At 37.8% G+C, this 24223-nt stretch overlaps 1 protein-coding gene across 1 annotated transcript in view; it reads left to right on the top strand.

Moving 5' to 3' along the window:
• The first annotated feature begins 845 nt into the window (after positions 1-845).
• Positions 846-24223, top strand: part of LOC150078341 (complexin-like) — a 312284-nt gene continuing 288906 nt past the window's right edge. The window contains exon 1 of the mRNA XM_090384703.1: positions 846-948. The gene's annotated coding sequence lies outside the window, so the exon portion shown is untranslated. The remainder of the gene's footprint in view (positions 949-24223) is intronic.

Here is a 24223-nt window from a genome sequence, read left to right as displayed (position 1 = left end):
TTAGGAAGATTAGGAAGAATCTATCATTATCTTTGAACCTTCCATTACGATTTATTACAAATGGAGAATATTATGAAAATATTTTCATCATCATTCATTTTCAATTTTTAAAATTTTGTTTATTCATTTACTTCTTCTTCCAATCCCTTTATATTTTATTTTCTCTCTCTCTCTCTCTCTCTCTCTCCACCTTAGACTTTCCATTCGTCGTTAGCTACTTGTGTGGTGTTCCGTTTGGTGTTCTTTCATTTCGCTTGTACTTGAAGAACGTATAATGCATTTGTACCGCGCGCGCTCACTCACACAGGATGGGTTGTGTTTTGCCAAACATGCAACCGCAGAATCAATACAGATGAAAGTTGTGTTCGTTGTCTTGTAGGGCTTCATTTAAGAATATCGCACTGTCACGGAATCTGTTCATTATGCACGGTTTCCATTGGCTGGTTTTATGTGGAGCGCATTTCTACTTCGCCACTATTTTTCCCTATCTGTTTATCAAAAGTACTTAAAGCGTGGAATTTCAAAAAAAGGTCTGAACTAACTGTGGAATTATCAATAGTTTTCTTGTTGCTGTCGGTATGGCTGTGCCTTTCCTTTTTGCTGTAATTTACCGCGCGCTTCAACGTGTCTTTCTTAGGAATGCACTGTTCGTTCGCCTCTGGTAAGATCTAAGTAGATGAGCTAAGACGGAACAGGCGAAGGGTTTGATGTAAAGTGGCGACCTGAGGAAGTGACGTAAAGCGATAATAAGTTGTCAAGGCCAATATGTGCTGTTATCCAAAGGGTTGGACAGAGACGGGTTGGGCATCTGGAACTACTGATAGCAAGCTGTCTTTCCACTTGTACCGCTTTATTAATCGTGTGGCAACTGGATATGTACTGAAAATTTGTGTAAAGCAAAATGCTTGTTATGGGAACCTATTAGATGACGCTATATTTGGATTAGAGGTAAGTCATAACGTTTTTTGAAAGGAGCATTTCTAAAAACTACCTTTTCTTGCTTATTATATTTCTCGTCTTCATCTACAAAACCCACAGGTCAGTTTGTGATTTCAGTATTTGTAAGCAATGACAAGTTATTCTGATATATTTTTTTCTTTTCACTTATCTTTATTTGTGACTGTGACAACAAGTGATTATTCAAAGAGGCCAGATATGTTTTTTACAGAGAAATAAAGGGAAAAAATTACAAAATTCCTTCGCAGACACTTTTAGAATTTCAATTACGTAATGTGAACTTAGAAATCGCGTGCTGTATTAAATGCTATTAGATTCATATAGCAAAAGATGTAGAAACGCTCATCTTGTTATTTTAAGCGCATCGTAATCTTTTTCCTTCCCACTCTTTTAGTCCTGAATTTATTTAACATACAGCGCATACTTTGCATTTTCATATCAGAAATGTTCGTCCGCTCAATTGTTTCACGTGCTTATTATCATTACTGTCACATGTTGTCGGGCAAACTATTCATTTCAACAGTTTCCATGCGCTATATCTACCACTTGTCTGTGTTCTTTCTCATCTCTACACGCAAACTCTTCATTTTCTGTCTTCCTTTATAGAATTCCTTTTGATGGTTCCACTCAACATACAGTATTAGTCCTTAGAAACATTTTGGCCAGGTAAATCGCTAAAACTGATATATCTATTAGAATGCAATGCCGATAGTTCGGTTGTGCATTTGTTTTCATTAAATAAATCCATTCTGTTGGTTGTTGCTTTTTTTTTTTTTTTTTTGAATAAGCTAGTTTGGTCATAATGTTTAGCTGTTTTGTTAATTCCGTATCATAGTTTTGGTATTCTAATATTTCTTTAGTGAAAGAACATGCATATCAATCAGTATAGACTTATACAGGGTGATTTAATTTAAATGTGACCTCATGAAAATATCAACAACTGTATTTTTGTAAGTCTTCACTTTTTATAGACACGAAGTTTTCAAGCAACATTCTTTGTTCCGTCAGCCTAAAGGAGCGAATGTTCATGGTGGAATATTACTTCAAAGCAGAGTCGTTTAAAAATACTCAATGTGATTTATGTAGGACAATTTCGTGTCATACAACGCTATTTAAATCTGTGGGTTAGAATCTTGTGAAAATGTTCAGGGGACACCGGATGTGTGAATCATGTTCGCAAGTCGAATTGTGATTCAAGAACGTTTAGCGCAGGTTAAAGGAGCCTGACAGCAAATACACTAAAGAACATTGCACGACTAAAGGGAATGTCATACGGCAATTGTCATGAAGGGGTGAAGAAATTAAAACTTTCCTTGCAAAAGCGCATGGAATTCAGCACCTTTTTGCCACTAGACTGTGAAAAACGACGATATTACTGTGGCTGGGTTGCTGAAAAAAAGAAAAGATGAAACTTTCTTCTCCGATGACCAGATATGTAAATCCTCAGAATACTCGTCTGTAGTGTACAGAAAATCCCCATGCAGCATATGGAACTCCTCTAAACCCTGTGAAGATTGGCCTGAGGTGTTGATCCGCTGCAAATTCGTTGGGCCCATTTTTTTCTACATAACTTCTCAACCATACACTGACATATTCGATGAATTCCAGAGGAACTTCTTTGGGGAGAAGGCTATTAAAGCGTGGCTTTATTTAGGTAGTGAAATAGGTGGCTGAAGGTATCTCATGTATATGCAAATACATTATTTCATTGATATGACATGCGAAGTATCTCCGATAACCATCATTATTTGTGAATTTTCTAAAGTGTTCTGTAATACTTATAGGACAAAAAGTTTTTTCTATAGTGTTCTACAAGTATGTTTACGATGTTCTGTTTTACATGTTCAAGTTTGTTGTACAATTACGGAACACACATTGTACTATTGTAAAACACCCATATTGTACAATATCAATATATTCAAATGTTCTAAGTGAATTACTGAGATATGGGTACCATATCATGACATTGTTCCTTGTCATACTAGGGTCTCGTAACATCTTTCGCACATTGACTAATTTCTTAGTGACTACAATATCCATTGTCGATTTTAACTGCCAAAACTTTGTTTACAAAACAGAGATTTTTCTGGAAACACTTAAAAGATATTAATGTACAAGTCTGGATATTTAATTAGGGCTTATATCAACCGGGTCCATATAATTGTGGTTATTTGTGATCAAACTTCTTACTTCATTCCTTGCTGTCAATCGATTCCTCTGTAGTTTCGTAGCATTTCGAAAAATCAAATCTTGTTTGTTCTTAACTTTTATAATATTTCGTTTACTGTTCTATTATTCCAACCGATTGAATATGCTAGAAAAATAAGAGTTAAATTATTTTCAGAAAGGTAGTTTGCATATACCAAAGTTTGTTTTGCACAGTTTTGCATTCTTTAACTTCTGCAGTGTTCAGAAATGGAGGTGTTCCAATGCTGTCTGCGCAATTTAAACTTGCATGGGAAAAATGGAGGCAACCATTAAAAAATCTTTTCCATTGCGCTGAACTGCATTTTAATTCTGATCTAAAAGCCAAGTTTATTTATTTTTTTAAATACAAAATCGCACTTTGCATTCATGACTTCAGATCTTCCTCGGTTGAAAGCATTTCTAATTTTAGTAGAACCTATTACCGTCTTGTAAGGTGATCTTCCACTGCTTGTTACGGTCCAGCTCGTTGTTACACAACTAATAAATGGTCTCATCTAGGTAATTAGCCAAGCAATTATAAAACTGCTGATGCAAATAACTGAAGTATGGCTCTCTCGCTAACAGCTCCCAATTATAACCTCTGTTTATGCCCAGACATCTCTCGAGTTTCATTTTTCATACGGAATTAATATTTCATGCAGACTGACAAATGTTCTGGTCTGCAGTTTCTTCACTTAATACCCGGGAAGGCCTAACAGGTTTTCCAGACGTCTTTGATTAAAATAATTGCGCCGGTCCCCAGCAAAGAACTTGACAACCTATTCGGTATTACTGATAACGTAGGCGATTACCGTTTCTAGGCAATCTAAAAAGATGCTACTGTTTAATGACGTTAAACAACCAAGGTATAATTTACAGAATGTTGGATGCACCCATAAAATGAAATGGCCATAAAAGGCTCATAAAAATGATCTGAGTAGAATAAAAAAAAAAGACGTAAATTCTACATTCGCTTATACGACTACTTGATACCAATTATCCAGAGAGGAAAACAAGGAAAGTGTTTATATAGCCATTAACGTGGGCACAAAACATTTGTCCGAGTTTTTATTGATTTTATATTCTAATTGAGAAATAACAATCCATGATATTCGTACTGTTAGCCACTAAAAGGCGATAACGCACTGATGCCTGTACATGGATTTTCATAAATAGTTGTATACTGCGAAACCAATTCATAAATATTCTGCTTGAAAGGAATTGTTAGAATGAATACTCAAATTTTATTAAAATTAGACACTTGATCCAATATTTTTATACGTTCTTTTAAAAGGTCTATCGATTTCCCAAAATAAAAAACTAGTTATAAAACTAAAAATGAAAAGTGCATCAAATTATAAATTCTGAAAAATCTAAAAATATTATTACCTCAGCTATATTTATGAATTTTTAATATACACAATATTTATACTGGATTTACGAATTTCTATAAAAGATATGAAGGTATTTTACAAGCCTATTTGTACAAAAAATGTACATTCCAGTATGTATTAAAAATCAATAGACATAGTGTAATTAATTAACCATAGGTACATCATCCCTAAGTTTTATCTTAATTAATTTTTTAATAAAAATTTAAAATAAAAAATAAATTTAATGATATGCTTCGTCCTGATAACGGATACGCAAAGCCGAATCCGACTAGTGTACAATATTATTAAGTATATTCAACTTGCCTTACTACAATTTCGAATTGTAGTAAGAAATATTGTAATTTTAGTGTGATTCAGCGATCTTGAGAAAGGTGTGGTAAGTACCAAAGTAACTAAGTCTACGAGGCATCATTCAGTTATATTTGTAATAGTGACCAAACCAATTCTTCCAGCAAGCAAACCGACCAAATATTTTTGGTCGGTTTGCTTGCTGGAAGAACGCATCCCAAGTTTCTGGGAGAAAAAACCATGTAACCCTTGCCCAAGACCGAATAACTCAAGCACATTTTAAAAAAACCGATGACAGTTATTCTCGTCATTTAAGGAATTGGAACCCGGGACATTTCCACACGGTGTGGAAAAACAGGGATCGTAACCACAGGCTAACCGCGAGGTTAAGCCAGTGATTTGAATTCCTTGCTAAAAGGATTATGAACCGCTCTAAACTCTGATTTATTATTCTTTTAACTCCTCACAATTTGATGTTGCATATCAGCAAATGTTTGTCTACTTTTTTCCTTTTATATAAATTAAAATTACCCTGCCGTCTTGTCTTGATCTTCGCTTACTGCGAGCCAATCAACTAGTCAGTAAGTACATCAGTAGTGCTTTTCTTTAAACTTAAAATTTGATAACAACATCCGACATACCGCCTAGTAAAAGTAAAATTTTGCCTTGCTTATGCATGGTATTAAAAGGATACTAAACTTATTATCATAGTATTAATTCTTAACATTTTTTAGGATAAATTTTTAAATATCTTTGAGTACAATTGACGTTTCAGAAATATTTTAATACCAAATTGAATATATGTGTAATTATTAGTAGTAATATTTATTTTAAATGTAGGGTGAACGAAACATGCAAGGCCAAACTTCTGCAGAGGAGGTATCTACCCAATACAGGGAAAAAAAAAAAAAAGAGCCTGAGCATAGGTCCTCTGTAGAATGGTTCGCCGGTTGCACGTCTCGCTGAAAAATCCCAGGTGCCTTAAGAATCATGTCAAAATTCATTATGTATCCGTTGTTGCAAGTCCCGGACGTCACTGACTTCTACAACATAAACAGTAGCAGCAAACGTCGCTGGAATGGATTATTTTTGTAAAATTTCTTGATAGACTAGTTCAGATGTAGAATTTTCTTGGAGGTCTGGGACTCTCTTGTTAAGTTGCTCCAGAAAGTGCAACATCAAATTTATCATAAGTAATATTCAGTGTTTTGATTCACATTTATTTTCAGTACTTTCTATTACTATTGCTGAGGGTGTTTAACAACCTGCGTGGCTACGTATTAACTATTACCACTAGTCTTCCAACACGGCTGAGGATTGCAATTTTTCTCCCCAAAATATATCTGTTTCATTGCAAAAACAGGAAAATCGACAATTAAGTTTAAATATAGCGATTGTAAATTTAAAAACGATTTAAATGCCAGTGTTTCGTTAGATTTTGAAGTGGCTTTTAGAAAATAGTTATTAAAGAAACAGGTCCTGCAAATACCAATAAGTGGCTGGGAATAATAACCGAATTATCTACATTTATTACACATCTACATTTACTATTAATTTTTTATAGTATATATTAAAATATACTGTAAATTTTGACTATAAATGCCATAAATATAATATGAAACTTGCTTGAATGAAATTTCATTCATTAATAGAAAAGCAGGAAACACCGAAATCACTCCTTGTTATAATGACTCCAGATTGGTAAGTTCGAATTTTTCTGTCAAACGTTATATTTCACAATTATTAAAGATCAAGGTTTTGTAAAATTTGGGCGAAACGGAGAAAAGAGATCTGTCGAATATTAGTGGTAACCATTACAATAATCGGCTGTTTCAAAGCTCTTGTAAATCACTAACACCTGCCCTTAAAATTTGGACTCTCTTATGAATCTTGCGAAAAAAGTAAGGCTCAAAACTTTACATCAGTACTATCTATTTGTTGAAAGATTAAGATAAATGTAACTTTCGCTTGTTTAATTGGACGTTTTAGGTAATTTATAGATGTATATGTTAGAGTGCACATTTTGCAAGATGAAGCTTGGTTTACATTAACAACTAAACAAAGATTTAAAGAACAAAAATCCACTTGAATTCCACGAGACACCACGCTACTGCAAACAATCAAACAATTTATCTTTGAAATGTAAATTCTTTTTTTAAAATTACAGATTTTCCAAACATTCATAAACTTGACAACAGTGGTTGGAAGATTTCTTCTTACAAGATAGCGCAATAATAATTTCCACTCCTAAATAATTTCCTTAGTGGTTGTAGGTCATTTATTTGACACGACTTGTGGTTAACCTGAGTTAATGGATTATTCCTCAGTTCGTAGAATAATTGTATAAAAAAGAAAAGGTTTTAAAAACTCTCTACCTTCGCTTCAGGAACTTAAACCATTACCAATCTTATTGAAAGCATTCTAGCGGGACTTATGTTCATGACAATGTATCGCTGAATGTATTTGTATGATGTCAGCAGTGGATATCTGCAGCAGCTTCCTGTGGATTACCTTTCTTGAACTATATTTCTCATTTTTATCAAATGTTCTGTCTCTTACCTATCATATATACCAAATAAAAGTCTGGATTTCTTGCCTCTTCAATCACCCTGTATAAGGTCCTAAATAGCTAATAAGCATTTTTTTTTTTATCATCAAGGCATGTATAATATTTCTACCATTGGCTTTGTGTATTTCTAATTAATCATATTTCATTGATTCTCCTTCACTATAACAGCTCTCTTCGTTCTTTGCTACTGCAATAGAACACCATCATGGTTGGCGAAATATCGCTCATCACAAATGCCTCTTATTTAAAATGAGCTTCTCTTAAGACAACTGGAATTTGTCCATTAACTGCTTAACATTAGTTTCGTAACTCCGCTGTATCTGAAGGTTAAACAAGGCCACCAGTTCCACATCACGGTGCCCACTTAGCGTTAATGGTATACCCAGGAACGATCGATGTGCTCACCAATAGGTGGAAATCAGGAAACACATTTACTATATGTACGTGTGTCTCATCATTCAGAAATAATAGGATCTGCCATAGTTGTCGAAATCCATTGTTTTCAAGTCTAATTCGTGGTGGGATTGGATTCGGTTGTGGATGATTGAGTACAACCTACCTTTACAATAAATTCCAGCGCTTTTTCTTAGCATGTAACACGAAAAACTGAAAACCTCTATTTGAAACGCAATAAGTTAACCGAAGAGCTCAGGTGATTGTTAATTTATTTATTTAATTTTTAGTTTTACTGATTTCAAGTAGCGTTAGGCTGCTTAAAATTTATCGACAAACAGGATGACATATTCTTCAGTTATTCTAAATTCTGCAGTTTCGCTTCTAAAATATTTTGCAATAAGTGAAAAAATATCAACTTCTAAACTATAGGAAGTTTTTTTAGATTTTCAATTCAGCATGGATTGTTCACAAAAGTCCACTCCTTAAAAATATTTCCAGAAAAATACCAAGGAAAGTAAGATTTGGCGTGTTTACTAAAGGGATTGAATGTGTACAAATAAAATAAATATCGCTCCAAAAAGAAGCAACTTTATTTTAAAGTTAACCCCATGGCTTATTCAGAAAGTGATGCTTTGTCATCTGTCTCTAATTTTCTGGTCTGCATGTCAACGAATATTTGCTGTTCCAGCGAGTATAACCGGAAATTATGCGATTTTTGTTGGTTCGGCAACTTTAAAGACTCCCTACAGTATTCGACATTACATGAACAGAATCTTAATTGTCGAGTACCAGTGGACAATGATTAATGATCTCAAAATCCATTTAAAATGAATCACCATCTATTAAAGAAGAGCTGAGCGGAGTCTTCTTCAATTCCCGATTTACTTATCCGAGAAGAATTCGTGTATTAAGGTCGATGCCCTCGGAGATGCTGTCATATTTACGGATTACTTGCTATCCAACAGCTAAATTTACTTTTTCTCGAATGAAATATACTCTTAAGCTTCTTGTTAGAATATATTCTGCGGGATAGGCAGAATATTTTCAGCCTAATATTTTTGGTACTACATAGTGACTAATTAATTAGGAAAATGAAATACACAATTCCATAAGTTCTATTGTAATTAAATAGTTCATATGCTTCGTCTCTCAAAATAATAATAATCCATTTATTGCCACTAACAGCAGCGTTCAGATTAAATAACAGTCCACGATGAACGGCCAAGAGGGAAATAACTTTCACCAAGTTGTGACAGAATCGAAGGCCCCGGGTGCCAAGCGTTCCGTGGCCAAGCGATTTGTAGTGCATTTCTAAAAGCGATTTCTGCAAAGAGTATTTGAGCAAACAGATTCTATTTTTGTTTCAAAAACCGTTTTCTTGATTTCTTTGTATATCCAAGTAGCACTTTCACTCTACAAGAAGTAGGGAAAGGCCCAGAAAGGGAATCCACCTTTCTGTTTTTTTTCTATAAATACTAATTACTAACCCAACCGCTTGGTCACCTCGTGGCACTGCTCCTGCCTCCCCGTGGCGGGGCCGGTAACCTGGGTGGAAAAGATAATCCCCCAGGGCCAAAAGGAGCCATCATGGATTCTACAAATTTTCCACCCTTAGAGCCTTCAAGTTCAAGACCAGAATATGGTAACGAAGACAAGGAAAATAGCCAACCCAAAAGGCTTCGAACAGAAACACACTGTTCAGATATTCCCAATTTTTTGGTGATGCATTCTCTGTCTACCCAGCCTGTGGGTAAGTTATCTCCGTTCGTGATTCAAAGACATCTAGAATCTATTGCAGGATCACCAAAAATGGTAAAGCGACTCCAATCCGGAGATCTCCTGATTGAAACAGCCACCACAAAACATTCGGAGTGGCTATTAAAGACAACGACATTTGGTGGGTTGCCAGTATCTGTTACTCCCCACAATACCTTAAATTCATCAAAGGGTGTCATCACAGAATGGGACTTAATTACTGTGTCTGAGGATGAATTAGTACAAGAACTTAGCAACCAAAAGGTAATCAGCGCTAAAAGAATAATGACAAAAAAAGATGGAAATCTCATTCCAACTCGTTCCATCATTTTAACTTTTAGTACTCCTGATTTGCCATCCTCAGTAAAAGCTGGATATTAAACTGCCGAATTCGTCCATACATCCCAAATCCTCTTCGCTGTTTTAAATGCCAGAAATATGGCCATTCACAGCAGGCATGCAGAGGTGACGCCATCTGCCCTATTTGTGGAGCAAAGGATCATACGCAGGCAGATTGTCCAGCCGCAATTCCCATCTGCCCCAACTGCAAAGGCAATCACCCCGCATTTTCTAAAACATGTGAAATGTGGAAAACAGGTAGGAATATCCAAAAATATAAAGTAGAACACAAAGTCACATATCCTGAGGCACGCAGACAAATAATGCTGACCATGCCAAGTCCATCTTATGCCTCTCGAACCCGAAGTTTTCATACAACTGCAATTCAAACAGATGTGTCGATACCGCCCAACGTCTCGCTAGCTAATTGGGTTAAAGCAACCATATCAACCACAGGAAAAGAAAATTCTAAAACGAAAACCAGCAATGCCACCAACACCCCAATTAGTATCCCAAATGATACTGAGACAGTCTCAAATGACACAGAAAAATTCCCAATTGAGACTCGGACAGTTCTGCATAACAAAGAAAAACTTAAAACTGCTAAAGATAAGAATAAACCTGAATCATCAGCCAGTAGTATGGAAGTAGATGTAAACCCAGATCATGAAGAACCCATACTAGAACTTCATGCAAATGACACGATGGATACTGGACGCCCTACTTTCCCGAAAAAAGACCGAAAAAAATCCTCTTCAAACAAAAAACAGTCAGATGATTCATCCTCAACTAAACCAAAATGAACCACAACATCTTACAATGGAATTGCAGAGGCTTTCGTTCCAACACAGACGATATTCAATACCTAATTAACCAATATTCTCCGGTTGCCTTTTGTTTACAGGAAACTTACCTAACCACACAAATTTCTCCTTCGATAAAGAACTATTGGATTTATCGAAGAGATCGAAATACTGCTAACGCTGCCCATGGTGGTGTGGCAATACTAGTAAATTCAAAGATCCCATCTAAACATGTCCCACTCCAAACTGAAATAGAAACTGTTGCTGTTCGTATAACTCTCCATGGTACAGTAACACTAGTCTCAGTCTATCTACCACCAAACTGTACTTGCTCTTTAAAAGATCTCGAAGACCTCTTTATACAGATACCTCCACCTTTCTGTATATTAGGGGACTTTAACGGGCACCACCCATTATGGGGCTCTACTAAATTGGATAGACGAGGTAGACTAATTGAAAGTTTTTTGGAGGCACTAAATCTCACTGTACTCAATACAGGTGCACCGACACACGTACAGCTCCCAGCAGGACACACCTCAGCAATAGATCTCTCAATTTGTTCACCAGTACTAGCCCCAACCATAGAGTGGTATGTAATAAACGATCCCATGGGCAGTGACCATTTCCCAATAGCATGCAACTTTCTGAAAGCAAAGACTCCTTCATTTCAACCCAGCAGAAAGTGGAAATTTGTCCGAGCAGACTGGGCAAAATTTCGGTCATCAATTGACCTTGATGAGGAAAAAATCCGCCTCCAGCATATTGATGATGTGACAGAATACATCACGTCGCATCTTCTAAATGTGGCTAAAGACACGATACCACTATCAAATCCGCCGGGCCGAAAGCACTATAATTACTGGTGGAATGACAAATGCACCACAGCAAAGAGAGCAAAAAATAAAGCCTGGAATTTGTTTCGGCAGTGCCCATGCACAGTCAATCTCATTAATTATAAGAAATTAAGGGCAAAAGCACGCTTTATACAAAAGCAAGCAAAGAAAGAATCCTGGACCCGGTTTGCATCCACTTTTCACAGAAATACTGATCCCAAAATAATATGGAAAAGAATTAGACAGCTGTCTGGTAAGTTTCCTACCATACCTTCTCCAATCCTCTCCTGGAATGGGCAAGATATATCTAATCCTGTAGATATAGCCAATGCTTTGGGCAATATTTTTGCAGAAATCTCAGCAACATCAGCATATACTAGCTCATTCCAAAGAATTAAAAACACTAAAGAAAAGCATGGTATTAATTTTGAAACTTCAAACCTTCTCCCATATAATAAACCTCTGCAATATTCTGAACTATTACATGTCATTAGAACAGCCCGCAATGGTGCTGCTGGACCAGATGGGATTTATTATGTCATGTTACAACATCTTAATGACAAAGCTTTGCGCCTCCTCCTAGTCTTTTACAATCGTATATTTTTAGAAAATGTTTTTCCAGTTTCTTGGCATCACTCTACAGTTTTGGCATTCCTAAAACCTGGAAAAGATCCATCCAACCCATATAGCTATAGACCCATATCTCTCTCAAGCTGCCTCAGTAAAATCCTTGAGAAAATTATCCACAGAAGACTCATCTGGATCATCGAGTCGGAAGAGCTAATGAGCGGTAGTCAATATGGCTTTCGTCAAAACAGGTCATGCTTAGACCTTATGGTCAAGGCTGAATTTGCCATCCGTAATGCTTTTGTCAAACATGAACATCTAGTAATGGTTTCAATAGACATAGAGAAGGCATTTGATACCACCTGGAGGCATGGTATACTTAGTGATCTGTACTTTCTCCGACTACGTGGCAACCTTCCTGTGTTTATTAAGAACTTTCTACATACTAGATCATTTCAAGTTCGATACCAACATGCCCTCTCTTCAACTTTCATTCAAGAAGAAGGTGTTCCACAGGGATCAGTATTGAGTGCCACTCTTTTTGCTATTAGAATTGATTCCATCACCAAACAGCTTCCAAACACAATTGAGACATATCTATATGCAGATGACCTTTCCATCTCCTGCCATTCCCAAAACATGAGATCTATTGAAAGACAGCTTCAAATTTCACTAAATAAAATACAACAATGGGCCAGCCTCAACGGCTACCGACTCTCTCAGCAGAAAACAACTGCAATTCATTTTTGCAGACAACGAAAACTTCATCCGGATCCTGAACTTCAAATTTCCAATGTCTCCATCCCAATCGCTACTAACATCAGATTTCTAGGATTAATCCTTGACCACAAATTAAATTTCCTAGATCATATTAAAAATGTACGGACTTCCTGTCTGAAAAAGATAAACATACTCAGAGCGTTATCTGCCCGAACGTGGGGTGCAGATCGTACCTCCCTGCTTCGGTTGTACAAGGCATTAATCAGATCCCGTCTCGATTATGGTGCTCCAATCTATGATTCTGCCAGAAAGAGTGCATTACGCTGGCTTGATCCTATTCAACACAGTGCTTTGAGAATTGCAATTGGTGCGTTCAGAACGTCGCCAGCACATAGTCTCTACATAGAAGCTCACGAGCCCCCACTAACTCTACGCAGGAAAACACTGTTGTTGAAATATGCTGTCAAGATACAAAGTTGTGCCTCTCATCCCGTTCAGTCATACCTTTTAAACCCACCATTAGAAACCCTATACAGAAACAAACCCAGCATAGTTAAACCAGTTGGTCTTCGCCTTCTTGAACTGGTGCAGGTTTGGAATATTTCCATCCGGAAAGTACAGCAGATACCAACCTTTGCTCAACCACCATGGGCTCCTCCTCCTCTTCCAACATGTGACACTTACCTCTGCCAATGGAGAAAGAATACTTTGCAAGCAACAAACTTCAAACAAATTCATGATGTTCACATTCAAAGATATATTGATTTCTACCAAATTTATACAGATGGCTCTAAATCTAATTCAAATGTTGGAGCAGCTGCAGTGTTTCCAAATACAGTTGTATCAGTATCCCTTCCATCAGATTTTAGTATATTTTCTGCTGAATTGTATGCAATAAAACTTGCTTTAGAAAATCTCTATTCCGACTGTTCTTTAAAATCTGTTATTTATACTGATTCCCTCAGCTCAATCATGTCACTAAGTAATTGCGAAGATAAAGTTCACCCTGTTCTAGATGAAATCAGAAGCTTGTTACTACAAATCAAAAAACGTCAACAACTGGTTGCTTTTTGTTGGATACCCGCCCATTCCGGTATTTTAGGCAATGAACTGGCTGATAAAGCTGCAAAAAATCCAACTACCTTTGATTTAACCAATATCCCTGTTCCAGCATCAGATTGTGTACTAACCGTTCATGCTGCTTGCCTATCACAGTGGACAGCACTCTGGCACTCTCAGACTAATAATAAACTCTTTCAGTTTAAACAAGATCCAAAAATTTGGCGTTCCAGTGTTCGTACATCGAGACGAGAAGAAGTAGTCCTTTCAAGGGCAAGAATAGGTCATACTCATCTGACACATCTTTATTTACTCACAGGAGGTGATCCACCACAGTGTACACATTGCTCTAACATCTTGACTGTTAGACATATTCTAATTGACTGCCCCTACTATAAACAACACAGAGCTTCATCCTTGATCTCACTGATAAATAATCATAAACCAATAACTCTTGAAAATCTCATTGGTGATAAAGCAAATATTTCTGAATTTTTTGACTTCCTCAAGCAAACTGGACTTTTTAATAATTTCTGATTTAAAATTTTCTTTTGATTTTATGGAAATTCCTCATCTCCTAAAATAATAAGTGAATAGGCACATTATAGCCATAGATGCTTATGTGCCATTAAGCCTCCATAACAACAACAACGACAGAATCGAAAATATTAACTCGGTGAAGGAAAAATACATTTTCTTGTGTCAATATTTGGAAGGCTATTCCTGAACTTCGGTTTAAATTCATGAAATAGTATCACAAATGCTATATACGTTGTTTAAACAAAAACATTTCGGAATATCAATAACGTGCGCTTATTCAAAAGAAGATGCAAAGTTTTGTTTCTTTGCCGGGTTCCTATACATCACTGACACTTTTTTCCCTTCGCGCATGCGGATATATGTTTTTCTACGTTGTTTTTTTTTTAAATATCGTTTCGAATATTTAAAGTAAATATAAAAGAAAGTACGTTTACTTTATGTACTCTGCATCCCTAGTCTTAAAACTATTATTTGATTCAATGCGCCGGCGATGTCTAATAACCTCTCATATTTTAACAAGGCTTTCATGAATGAATTTCCACGACATACTGATAATACAAAAGATGGAGTGTTTCAGAACAGAAAACCCATCCTCCTTTGACTATCATTAATTGTTTATTAGCAGTTTTCCTGCTATCTTGGGAGTTTGAATCCTATGATATGCTTTTTATGGAACCATTCTGGGTAATTCTGATATTTGGCCATCGGTGCCAATTATGCCATTAGCTTTATCCACTGAAGGAATTCTTGCACGGAATTGATTTGAGGTAAATAGGGTTCCATAACTGACTTGGGCTTCCTGCAAAAGGACGTGCGAATTGATTCTGATTACATGAACTTCTGCAGGAAGCTCAAGTCAGTGAATATTACTATTCACCTACTTCGGGCTATTCGAGACGCTAATAATAACAGTACCTCAGAAAGAGTGCATTTTGAAAACTTGTTGGCAATTACTGGGATAAATTGAGTGACGAGATTGGCAATCTGGTAAAACTTAGAGAACTTCGACCGGCAAATTTAGAGGTAGGAAAGCTGTAAGTGGGTATAACATTACGGACAAGTTTTATTTTATATTTATTTCATTATATTATTTTATTTTTGGCTGATATAGTAAGCAAAAGCCCGGAATACTTACATTATTTTGACTTTGCTGATACTATTTCATTTGATAATGAATTGGCGGGGTGTTACGTCAATGAGTTTGCGCAAATAATTGAGAAGACTGAAGACTTGTTTTCTAACTGCACTCAAGGTCGACGAAAACGAGTCTGTTTTGAAATACGACCGGCAGAAATTTCATCATGAAGGAAGGGAAGTGCTTGATTCGTTGTAAAACATCGAAGAAGCAACATAGATTTCTTATCTCTAAAGCAACTAAGAGTATGATGCTTCAGTATAGTGTGTCAAAAATTTCATTATTCTTCGGTCGATTTTGTTGGACCAAAATCCCTAGTTTTCGGGAGAAAAGAACGATTCAGTCCTCTCCTGAGACCATTAACTTAGCCGCGTTGTGAAAACCTACAACCTACAAAAGTTCCACAATTAATTGAGGGATTCGAACTCGGGACTTTTCGTCCAGTGTGAGGACGGTGTTTATAACCTCTTTACTATATGTAGGGAAATTAAGTTGAAACCGGTATTCGTTTACCACTACGAGTGTCCAAGAATATCGGATACTTTAGCTTCATATATTTTGGAAGTCAAATAAGAACGTTTGAATTAGTTATCAGGGCCTTGTGCTAAGAGTGGTTCTGCCATCATTTCTGCCGTGAAGTGAATATTTACTTCAGAATGAGCAACTTGGCAAAAAAGGCATTACCGATCATCGATATTGTTCCAAATCACCCAGACAACCTGACAACCTTGATGAGATGAATTAGCGATGCGATAGTAGCAATGGAATGAAGTCCATCTTCTTTCCCCAATACGAAATCAATCTTACAGCATATGGGCCAGAGCGTGACGTTTTCGTTATTGTTGCTGTAGTAAGGTTTTAGGCACATCAGCGACTTGGCCCATATTGCGCCTATATAATATCTCTCTAAATTGCGTGTGTTCTGTGGTCGATTTTCTGTTTGTTGGCCCAAAAGTTCAAAGATCTTAGCCATTTGACAATGGTAATTGGTCTGTAGCTTTTAGGATTTTATTGTATATGAATGGCCTACCCTTGCTGTTAACGATGAGGGTTGTTGCCGTAACTGTGATCAGATTTTTCGATGTACTGAAACCATATCCTCGCTCCAGAAACCTAAGTTTAAAAAGACAGTAATTTAAACAGGATGGCTCGACATTCTGTACGTGGAAGTTAACCCTAGAATTATTGCGGCAGCGCTTAATGAACCTTCTCATTTCAAGGGAACTGACTCAGTATATCCAGGATAATCACTTAATTTTGCACCACCAGACTTACTTGTGGGCGGGAAAAACAAAAGACGTATCTATACAACATAGAAGCAAAACTACCATTCGAAAGATGTTTTCAAACCAAACCTCGAAAATTAAAGGAAACGAAGTCGTACTGTACTCACTGGGCATGCAGGAAAAATACATAGACACACCGTGTTAACTTAGAGTTCACCGTTATCTGCTTTCATAAATAGCTCGCTTTGCAATTTACTCTTCCTTGACCCAAATTCAGTAGGAGACAGGTCGAATTAGTAACGAAACAGAGTTAATGATAGCTTCGCTTCCTTAATTCCCTAATGATTTGATTAATGCCTTGCCAAAGGATCCACAGGATGGTTGCAATTAATTTCAACTACCATTAAATTACGAAATGACCTTGACTTAAACAGGTCACGGGTTTCCTTCCAAATTGTGGTCTTTGCAAGGTGACTTTTTAACTTGAATAAAGAGAAAAGAAATGAATGAAAAGTTCTACCTATATTTGATCACGTTCACGGTGTTTTATAACGCTCCTGTAAAATGTTGTATTCCATAAATTTCTAGAAGATGCTAATTTCCCCGTGGTCATATTTATTCTTTGTTGCGTTTAGACGACTCAGGAAAGAGCAGTTTCGTGCAAGAAAAATAAAAATTCATGGTTTGGTCGAGTTGGAAAAAAGGTTTATGATCTTTAAGACTTTCTTTGCTGCACGCATCACGTGACCTCTTATCACGGAATGAAAAATCGGCGCTGTTTTCACATTTACGGGAAAGCATCAAATTTGATCATTAATCTTCCAATAAATGCTTGAACTTAGAATGCCATCTGCATATTTTAAGGCTGTCTTCCTTGGTTTAAATGTTGAAAAGAAGTAGTTATTCTTATATTAAACTTTGAAAGAGTTGCGCAACAGTGTTAGTGAGTTCAGCGCCAGTCTGTATTTAATATGTATGTAAATAGTTCTAACTGATATGACCGAACATGAGCTGTGAATAGGGTCGCCAACTTTCCCTCTTTTCCTCTCTTTTAATATAAGATGTGGTAATGGGGAAGGCTGTCAAAAACTTCCAAGGACTTCGGAAATTCCTTTTCTCTAAAACTGAATTACCTGGGTATCGGAGAATGCGAAGTTTGAGACGTCTTCTAATTATCACGCGTCCGATAGTGAAGTTCCACACATTCCACGAGGAATGGGAAAATTCCTTGCCCACCCCACTATATATTAGGTGAAATAGACTGTCAATCTCTCTCTCTCTGTATTGATATTAATTAATATGGAGAAGGTGCAGTAATAGAAGTAATATACCTTTCAAAAAATATTGTATTTGGTAGTAATAGAAGTAATATACCCTTTCAAAAAATATTGTATTTGGTATAAGCAATGGCCACATGGTGCAAGAAAGCCTATGGCCTATGCTCCACCAGCCAAAAAAATAATAAATAATAATAATAATAAATAAATAAAATAACAATAATAATAAAATAAATTTAAATTAAAATAATAATAATAATAAGAAGAAGAAGAAAAATAAATAAACAATTAATAAGATAAAAGGAAATAGACAACCTATGCGTTTCCCTCCTCCCCTAGTTAATTATCCAGCTGACCATTGAATATTCCCAAAATGTCAGCTGCAATCACCCATGTAGGTAACTTATTCCAGTAATTTATAACTCGTTGGCTAAAATAAATCTTCCTGCAATCCAGTCTAAACAACTCCACCCGTAACTTGAAATTATGGCCCCTAGTTCTAGAATCATTTATTACCATGCAAAATTGGTCCTCATTCATTTTGCTTATGCTTCTCAGAGCCTTAAACACTTCAATGAAATCTCCTCTAAGATGCCTAGTTTCCAGCTCTGCAACCCACATATTCGAAATCTTTCCTCATATGGACCCCCTTTTGCCTTTCTCACCAGGCGAGTTACCCGTCTTTGGACCCTTTCAAGAAGCACAATGTCTTTCTTTAGGTGCGGTCTCCATACTTGAACATCGTATTCCAAGTGTGGTCTAACAATAGCCTTGTACAATGGCATTATGACGCCCTTATCTCTACTAGCAAATGTTCGATAAATCATCGATAGGACACCATGGGCCTTCCTTGCAATCTGTCTACAATGCTCGGAGAACTTCATGGCAAGTTCCTTGCCTCCAGTACTGGCTTTAGTTCAACTTCACCAAGTGTAAGTTATTTTGGGATTACTGTTTCCCAGGTGTAACACCTTACACTTTTCTGGATTAAAGCATAGCTACCATTTTTCTGACCATCCCTAGGTCACTCTGAAGAAGCTCTGTTTGGCAGTGATCATTAACTACTCTACCAATCTTTACACCATCTGAAAATTTAGACATCACGTCTTCTATCCCTTCATCGATGTCATTTATGAAAATCAAAAACAACAGTGGTCCCAATACTGATCCTTGGAGAACCCCACTTCTTACATTAACCCAATCAGAGGAATAACCATTTATCGCAACCCTCTGTCAACTGCCCTGAAGCCATCCTGCTGTCAATCTAAGGACTTTCCCTGTGATTCCAACCTGTTCCGACTTAAATAGTAACCGCTCATGTGAGACTAGGTTAAATGCTTTGCTGAAATTCAAATAATGTCGAAAATATTCCCTTAATTCAGCTATTGAGTGGCCCTGTCAAATATAACTTACCAGACTAGTTAAACGTGATTTTCCCTTTACAAAACCATGCTTGAGTATCCTTCAGAGTTCCATTTCTATCTAAATGTTCCTGAATTGCACTCTTGATCATTGTCTTATAGGGGTAATAAGTAAAAGTATTAGATAAAAGCTAATAGCGGTCTGTATTCAGTAAATATAGACCCCCTATTAGCTTTTCTGTTGCTTTTCATTCCAGCTAATTCCTTCGTGTGTTATATTTTTGAGTCATAACAGCTCTCAGGGTAGCACAGTGCACCATCTTCCCCAGAGCGTGCGGAAAAAGACCAGGTTCCAATCCCGTCAGTGACGGCAGGGATTATGGACTTTTTACACGACATGGCTCAGTTGGTAAGCCCCGAAAAAGGGTTGCATGGGTTTTTTTTTTCTCCAGAAAATTAGGGTTTTTCGTCCAGCGAACAGGCAAATCGATCAGAGAACACACTCAATTTACAGACATAAATACAGGTTTACGTAATGTATTACAGGTGGCCCTAATATAAAAATAATTCCTCAATTACCCTCGTGGGTAGAACAGTTGGTAGCATCGCCGTCTCCCCACACCGAATGGAAGAGACCTGAGTTCGAGTCTCGTCGATGAAGGGAGGAATTTTTATGGGTTTTTTTTCACAACGTGGCTGAATCAGTCGGTCTCAGGCGAGGGTAGCATGGTTTTTCTCCCGGAAACTCGAGTTTTTCATCAGCAAACAGAAAATTTACCCCAGAACACGCAATTTAAGGACAACATACACGTTGTTATTGTTGTTGTTATTTGGTTTTTTTAGGAGCATTAGCAACTAAGGCCATATTGCTCCGGGATATGCGGTGGTCATTCCCTGAATGACCTTTCCGCATCCTCCGTATTTGGTGGTGACGGGCTCGAACCCCGGTCTAATCAAGAAGCGTGTGCTACGCACTGCTGCTCCTTCCCACCTGGCTACGGAGGCGCCTACAACATACACGGAGAAATATGAACTTCTTCGCTGATGCTCCTAAAACACTACCAAACAATTCCTGAAGTATCTTAGTTATGCTTGAGGAATGGGGTTTCAAGTCAAAGAATGCTCAGAGGTATGAGAGTTGAATACGGAAAGGTGTTTTCTTGAAGGAGATCATAACAGCTTCTTAATTTATATGTTTCAGGTGACCAATTTTTTTTATGTCGATAGCAACTATTCATAACTTATTATTGATTAGAAGTATGGTTGCTGGTGGGTCAGTATAAGAGGAAGTGTTATTCTTACAAATGAATAATTTGTATTGTAATAATAAATAGTATATAACACCCTGAAAGAATAAATGCGAGTAAAAAAACGATCATATGCATAAGTGAATAGTTAAAGAAACGGGATGACTTTCAGGAGCTGCGGTAAGCTAGTTTTGGTTTGTCTTGTGTAATGTTCTTTTTCTACAACGAGGATAGTAAGATCAACAAAACCCATTTAATTTGAAAATATTCTTTGAATAACCGAGTGAAGGACTCCAACACAAGATCGAATCATAAATAAACACACTGTTATTTTTTCACAAAGTCACCATCGTTTTCTATGCATTTCCACTATCTCTGAGTCAGTCCTGACTCTTGTTCTGGAGAGCTTCGTAAACATTGTGCTTGAGCTGGTCGTCGTCTGAAAAATGGGTTCCACGGAATGCATCCTTCAGCGGGACGAAGAGGTGATAGTTGGCAGACGCAAGATCCGAGCTATGAGAGGGGTGAGGAAGAACAGTGCACCCCAGTTTTGCAATGGCCACCATCGTGCGCAGACTAGTATTGGGTCGTGCGTTTTCATGGAGGAGGAGAACCTCATTAAGGTTTATGGCCGGTCGAACTCAACGGATGCGGGCTTTCAACTTTTTCAACGTTTCCACATGTCGATCTGAGTTTATTGTGGTGGCACGTTCCAAAATGTCCAAGCAAGCAAGACCCCCATCTTTGTCCCAAAACACTATCGCCATGATTTTACCGACAGAAGGCTGTCTTTTGAACTTCTTGAGCAATGGATTTTGATGCCACCACTCCATCGACTGTTTCTTCGTTTCAGGGTCATAATGGTGGAGCCAGATTTCATCATCTCTGACTGTTTGAAAGAAAAACCTCTCCTTTACTCTCGTAGATCTGGAGAACTTCTGTACACTTAACTTTCCGGGCTTCTTTGTGCTCATATGTCAGCATTTTCGGGACCCACCAGGCGCAAACTTCGTTGTAGCCCGTTCTTTTATGACAGTTATCACAGCAGGTTATTAGCATTAGCAAAGGCACATGATGCAAGAAAGCAAGCTTATATAGCATCAGCCAAAAAAAAAAAAAAAACCCTTATTTCACCCATCCACTCGCACCAAATGTTTGTCAAGTTCTGTCTTGAATCTATGTAAGCTATCAACTTCTACAACGACAGATGGAAGTCAGTTGCAGCAATCAACCACCCGCTAGCTAAAGGTAAACTTCCGCACATCTATCCTACAACCGTCTTTCCTCAATTTGAATTTATGATCTCTCAGACGATTATTCTGAGCAAGAGGAATAATCCCATCAGCATTGAGCATGCTCAAACCATTCAAGACTTTATACACCTCAATCAGATCACCTCGCAGGTGCCTAGTCTCCAGACCCTGTAATTCGGAAAACTTAAGCCTTTCTTCGTAAGAGTAACCCTTTGTTCCATTCACTAATCTTGTTGCCCTTCTCTGTACTCGTTCCAACAGCTCTATACCCTTCTTAAAATGAGGCCTCCAGACCTGTATACAATACTCAAGGTGTGGTCTGACCATTGCCTTATACAAGGGGATAATCACCTCCTTATCCCTGCTAGAAAAATTCCTGTATATCATTGACAATACACCGTGAGATACTCTTCAGACCGTCTGCACTGCTCAGAAAACTTCATATCTGCCTGCACAGTTACCCCCAGGTCCTTTTCATTCTCTACCACTGTCAGTGTGGTACCACAGAGTTGACACGTTACTCTGGGATTACTGTTTCCCATATGTAGTACTTTACATTTGTCAATGTTAAACTTCAGTTGCCGCCCATCTGCTCAACTTTTCTGGATCCTTTGCAGCGGTGTACTGACATTAGTGTCATTAACAACCCTACCAACCTTCGTATCGTCCGCAAACTTGGATATTAAGCCTGATATACCATCATCAGTATCATTTACAAATACAGAAAACAACAATAAACCCAACACTGAACCCTGAGGGACTCCACTAATAACATTAGTCCACGACGAGCAGTGTCCATTGATTACCACTCTCTGTCTTCTCCCCCTCAGCCACCCCTTTATCCACAGCAGCAATTTGCCTCCAATGCCATACTGCTCCAATTTGTGCAGCAGTCTTCCATGTGCAACAGAATCAAAGGCTTTTCTAAGATCCAAATATATGATATCAAAGTTGTTCCTTTGTGACTACATCATAGTATCCAATCAAATTAGTCAGACAAGACTTCCCCTTAACAAATCCATGCTGTGTTTCCATCGCACAATTCGCGTGTTGTGATGCGGTGGTTCTCTTTGATCAGAGTATCGATCCTACTCTTGTTGTCAACAATGTCACTTTCCCCATTCTTAAAGTGTCTTACCCAAAGTCTAACTGTACTCCACATCTACAGTATTGTCACCATAAGCATTTTTGTGATGCGTATGGATTTCGATAGGCGTCACTTCTTCCTTGGTAAGAAATTCAATCATCACTCTTTGCTTGATACGTAAATCTGTATCATCCACCGTTTTGAACTATCCGTGTGCTGCACTCACGAGACCGATCACAGCGCCACTCAGTAATGTGAAACTAGAGACCTCTAGTGACCACTCAGTGACACTCGAAATGATCTACGGCGCCAAATTTGAAAGCAAAAAATTAGAAGGCATTTCTTTCGTAGCGGTTCTCGTACCATACGGCCATTTCAACTCTGGAGTCAAACGAGTGAATTTTTTTTGACAGTCCCAGATTTACGTCGTTTAGAGATACTCCAGTTATGATTTTACAAATTTTAATTCTAAATTTAAAACCTTTCCCTTCAAGAACTATTGTAAGAAACAAAATTAGAACAACAGCGCCTGGCTTGTTTTTGATAAATCTCCTAACGATCCTGTTAACATTGAAGACCCTCTGTGACAGCATACACATTTTAATATCAACAGATATGATATTTTTGCTTCAACCGATGAACCAAGGAATGATAGATGCACTCAATGCTTATTATTCCCGGCGGACTGGTACACTGCATTCACGTAGACGGTAATTCGATGTCAGTATGGATAAACGTCGTGAGTTAACCGACTTTGAAAGAGGGATGATAAGTGGGTGCCCGACGCATGGGTCACTATCGCGGAGGTAGTACAGAAATTGCACTATCCCCGTTCGATAGTATCAAGAGTGTATCGGAAATACGCCATTTCCGGAATAACATCTCATCGCGGACAGCGCTGTGGGCTAAAGTTGTGGATGAACGTGGGCGTCGACATCTGTTTCAGCCAACCAGAGAGCGACAGTGGCACAAATCACCGCGAATTCAACGAGGAAGGTGCCAGAAACGTCTCCACCAAGACCATCAGACGATCATTAGCCACAATAGGTTATGCGACCCGCTCGCCCACTAGGTTCCTATTGCTAACACCACGGCACAGGACTCTACGCCTCAGTTGGACGGAAGAACATCGGCCCTGTACATCGGATGATTGGAGACGGGTCTCCTGATCCGATGAGTCCCGTTTACAGTTATTTCGAGTGGACGGGAGGGTACGTATCTGGCGGAAAC

Source organism: Mastigoproctus giganteus, chromosome 11 (assembly GCF_048544385.1).
Source record: "Mastigoproctus giganteus isolate SK-2022 chromosome 11, ASM4854438v1, whole genome shotgun sequence".
In the NCBI taxonomy this organism is placed as follows: domain Eukaryota; kingdom Metazoa; phylum Arthropoda; class Arachnida; order Uropygi; family Thelyphonidae; genus Mastigoproctus; species Mastigoproctus giganteus.
This window is presented reverse-complemented; position numbering and strand designations above follow the sequence as displayed.